This window comes from Piliocolobus tephrosceles, chromosome 4 (assembly GCF_002776525.5).
Source record: "Piliocolobus tephrosceles isolate RC106 chromosome 4, ASM277652v3, whole genome shotgun sequence".
In the NCBI taxonomy this organism is placed as follows: Eukaryota; Metazoa; Chordata; class Mammalia; order Primates; family Cercopithecidae; genus Piliocolobus; species Piliocolobus tephrosceles.
The window spans coordinates 39,638,126-39,642,725 of record NC_045437.1 but is presented as its reverse complement, the minus strand read 5'-3'; the positions used below and the strand labels follow the sequence as shown (position 1 = coordinate 39,642,725).

The 4,600-nt window shown below is 39.4% G+C and overlaps 1 non-coding gene across 1 annotated transcript; it reads right to left on the bottom strand.

Annotated features, from left to right (window-relative positions):
- Positions 1–1,743: 1,743 nt before the first annotated feature.
- Positions 1,744–1,875, bottom strand: LOC111545617. The gene has a single exon (XR_002732510.1). It is a non-coding gene; the product is annotated as a small nucleolar RNA SNORA63 (small nucleolar RNA).
- Positions 1,876–4,600: the final 2,725 nt, after the last annotated feature.

The following is a 4,600-nucleotide window of genomic DNA, read 5'->3' as shown; positions in this document are numbered from 1 at the left end:
GGCTTTTTTGACTTTTTAATAATGGCCATTCTGGCTAGGGTAAGATGTTATCTCATTGTGATTTTAATTTGCATTTCCTTGATGATTTGTGATAAGCATTTTCTTGTATGTTTGTTGACTTTTCTGTATCTTTAAAGATAATATCTTTTGAGAAATGACTATCCATATTCTTTGTCCACTTGTTAATGGGATTTGTTTTTCTTGCTGATTTGTTTTGAGTTCCTTGTAGATTCTGGGTATTAATCCTTTGTCAGATGCATAATTTGCAAATATTTTCTCCCATACTAAAAGGTGGTCCATTTGCTCTGCAGATTATTTATTTTGCAGTGCAGAAGCTTTTTAATTTAATTAGGTCTCAGTATTTATTTTTGTTTTTGTTGCTTTTGCTTTTGGGATCTTAGTCATAAATTCTTTAGCTAGGCCAATATCCAGAAGAGTTTTTCCTAGGTTTTCTTCTAGAATTTTTATGGTTTCAGGTCTTAGATTTAAGTCTTTAATACATCTTGAGTTAGTTTTCATATATGGTGAGATATAGAGATCCAGTTTCATTCTTCTACATGTGGCTTGCCGATTTTCCCAGCACCATTTACTGAATAGGGAATCCTTTCCCCCATTTGTGTTTCTGTATGCTTTGTCAAAAATCAGTTCATTGTAAACATTTGTATTTTGATGGGAATTACATTGAATCTATAAATTGCTTTGGGCAGTATAGCCATTTTCACGACATTGATTCATCCAGTATATGAACATGGGATGTATTTCTGTTTGTTTGTAACAGCTATGATTTCTTTCAGTACTGTTTTGTAGTTCTCCTTGTAGAGATCTTTCACCTCTTTGGTTAAGTATATTCTTAGCTATTTTATTTATTTATTTATTTATTTATTTATTTATTTATTTATTTATTTATTTATTTATTCATTCATTCATTCATTTATTTATCAGCCATGGTAAAATAAATTAAGTTCTTGATTTGATTCTCAGCTTGGTCATTTTTGTTGTATAGTAGTGCTACTGACTTGTGTACATTGATTTTGTAACCTGAGACTTTACTGAATTAATTCATCAGATCTAGGAGTCTTTTGAAGCAGTCTTCAGGTTTTTCTAGGTATGAGATCGTATCATCAGCAAACAGTGATAGTTTGACTTCCTGTTTTCCAATTTGGTTGCCATTTATTTTTTTCTTTGACTCCTCTGGCTAAGACTTACACTAAGTACTACGTTGAATAGGCATACTTGTCTTGTTCCAGTTCTCAAGGGGAATGCTTTCAACTTTTCCCGTTCAACATGATGTTGGCTGTAGTGTTGGCATATATGGCTTATTTTTTAAATTTTTTAATATTTTTTGAAATATGTCCTTATCCTTCTATACTTAGCTTGTTGAGGGCTTTTTTTTTTTTTTTTTTTTTTTTGACAGACTCTTGCTCTGTTTCCCATGCTGGAGTGCAGTGGCGCAGTCTCAGCTCACTGCAAGCTCCATCTCCCAGGTTCACTCCATTCTCCTGCCTCAGCCTCCCCAGTAGCTGGGACTACAGGCATGTGCCATCACGCCTGGCTAATTTTTTGTATTTTTAGTAGAGATGGGGTTTCACTGTGTTAGCCAGGATGGTCTCGATCTCCTGACCTTGTGATCTGCCCGCCTCGGCCTCCTAAGGTGCTGGGATTACAGGCATGAGCCACCGCGCCTGGCCGAAGGCTTTTATCATAAAGGGATGCTGGTGTTTTTAAAAATTTATTCCTTTCAACGTGTATGAAACCAAGTATCCCTGGCTGCTACAGCAGATAGCAGACAGGTATAGTTAAGAAAAAAACTTGATTTTAAGCAGGGGGAATGGCAACACAGCACTTAACAGCTATATTCTAGTCTGAATCCTGCTTGAGATGCTGGATTTTATCAGATGCTTTTTCTATGTCTATTGACATGATCATATGAGTTTTATTTTAGTTCTCTTGATGTGACGAAACACATTTATTGATTTGCATATGTTGAAACATCCCTGCATCCCTGGGATGAAACTCACTTGATTACGGTGAATTTTTTTTTTTTTTTTTTTTTAATGTGCCGTTAGATTTGGTTTGCTAGCATTTTGTTAAGAATTTTTTGCATCTGTATTTATCATGGATATTGGCCAGTAGTTTTCTTTTTTATGTGCTTTCCTGGCTCTGGTATCAGGGTAATACTGGCTTCATAGAATGAGTTAGGGAGGATTCCCTCCTTCTCAATCTTTTGGAATAGTGTCAGTAGAACTGGTACTAATTATTTGAATGTTTGGTAGAATTTGGCTGTGAATCTGTCTGGCCCTAGGCTTTTCTTTGTTGGCAGTTATTAAAATTACTCATTCAATTTCACCGCTTGTCATTGCTCTGTTCAGGATTTATATTTCTTTCTGATTCAAGCTAGGGGAGTTGTATATTTTCAGGAATTTATCCATTTCCTCCAGATTTTCTAGTTTGTGTTCATAGAGGTGTTCATACTAGTCTCGAATGATCTTTTGTCTTTTTGTAGTGTCAGCTGTATTGTTTCCATTTTCATTTGTAATTAAGCTTATCTGAATCTTCTTTCGTCTTTTCTTGGTGAATCTAGGTAGTGATCTATCAATTTTGTTTATTTTTTCAAATAACCAGCCTTTTGCTTCATTAATCTTTCCCATTTTTTGGTTTCAGTTTCATTTAGTTCTGCTCTGATCTTTGTTATTTCTTTTCTTTTGCTTAACTTTCCTCTGGAAAGTTTTAATGTGATCTTTTTGGGGTGTTATAGAATCCTGTTTTTTCATATCGCCTGGATTATTTTTCTGGTTCTTTTTCATTCAGGTAGAGACTATTTCTTCTAATTATTTTTGTCTTTATTTTTTATTTGACAGGCTTATTAAAATATTTTTCCCCTTGAGGATGTGACTTTAACGTTTATAGTTTATTGTCACCTAGCTTCAGCTCTAGGTGCATTCAGTGGTGAAGACTATATAAATTCCTTGGTTACAGAGAATCTTTTTGTAACAGCTTTCTCAGATGCTGGTTGTAGCAGCGATGTGGTGGGTACGTGAGCAGGTTCACTGTTTGCCATGTGGCTGGAATGGCAGAGGTCTCATGAAACTTATCTTGTTCCCTAGTGGTGTCAACTTTTTTTTTTTTTTTTGAGACAGGGTCTTGCTGTCACCCAGGCTGGAATGCAGTGACACAATCATGGCTCATTGGAGCCTTGACTTCCCAGGCTCAAGTGATCCTCCCACCTCAGCCTTTTGAGTAGTTACTATAGGCATGCACCGCTATGCCTGGCTGATTTTTGTATTTTTTATAGAGATGGGGTTTCACCATGTTTCCCAGGTAGGTTTCTTTTGTCCCACGGGGTGTTCTCTTACTGTGGTGCACTCTGCCTAGGAGTAGCAGCCCCTGACGGCCAGACTACTGTGAATCCTGCTGCTCCTCTGGGACTAGCCATCGAGTGGGGCTGCCACATTCCACGCTGGTACTAAGAATGTGCTGCGACCTGTCCTCTAGTCTCCCAGTAGCAGGTACCAGTACCAGCTCTGATAGGGGGTGGGGGGAGAGTGACAAAGACTCTGAAGTTTCCTTGGTTATAAATAGCCTTACTATGTTAGTTTTCGTAAACGTCAGCTGTAGTAGTGATGCACTGGGCACATGGACAGACTCAACACCTCCTGGTTAGCCAGGGTGATGTAGGTAATGGTGATAGCTGAGGTTGTGCAAAAGTTTTCTCTTTCCTAGAGTTGTGGTGTTGTTTCTGCAGACGTTGAAATGTCTGTGCTGGTTAGCCTTTAGCCAAGAGGTGGCACTTGCAAAAGCACCAGCTGTGGTGGTAGTGGTGGAAATCTGTGCTTGCCTTATGTTACTCAGACGGGATACTCTGATGCCTCAAGTGCCTCTGGTGCCTTTGGGACCATGGAACTCCAAAAATTTTCTGTCCTTTGTGTTAAGCTACCACAGTGGGTCGAGGTGCAAAAATGGGTGTGGGCTGGGTCAGGCAAGTTTGAGCTCCGGCTTTCCAAGTGAGGGCACAGACTGCAGCCACAGTGGGGATCGGAGGGCAGTTCTCTGGCTGCTGGGGTAATGTTCCAGGGAGGAGTATAGCTGCCTCTGCTGTACAGAACAGTCTGTGTGGGGAGTGAGGAATAGCACTAAGCACCAAGCAGTAAGCCCCACCCAATTAATTGGCAAGGTGAGTCTCATACCTGCAGTGTTCCACTAGCAACAGCTAACTAGATTTATGGCAGTCTGTGCTCAGAACTCAAAACTGCCACAGAAACCTCAGCTTCCAGACCATACCCTTCTGGGTCCGCCCATGAAGTAGGGGCACCCAGCTCTGGCACCTATGGATACAGTGCACTTCCCACTCACCCCTCAGTTCTGGCCAGTGGGGTTTGTCTTCACTCAAGATTATATGACAAATTTCAGTTAGGAGTTTCTTTCAACCTGTGACCACAGCTTGAGTTAGCTAGCAGGCTTCTGTTAGGTCCCCTGTTAGGCAGGATTAGGAATTGGTCTGTGGTAATTCTGAAATCAAACTGGGCACAGATTGGCAGTTCTTTTTATTTTTGTCTTTTCTTTCTTTCTTTCTTTCTTTCTTTCTTTCTTTCTTTCTTTCTTT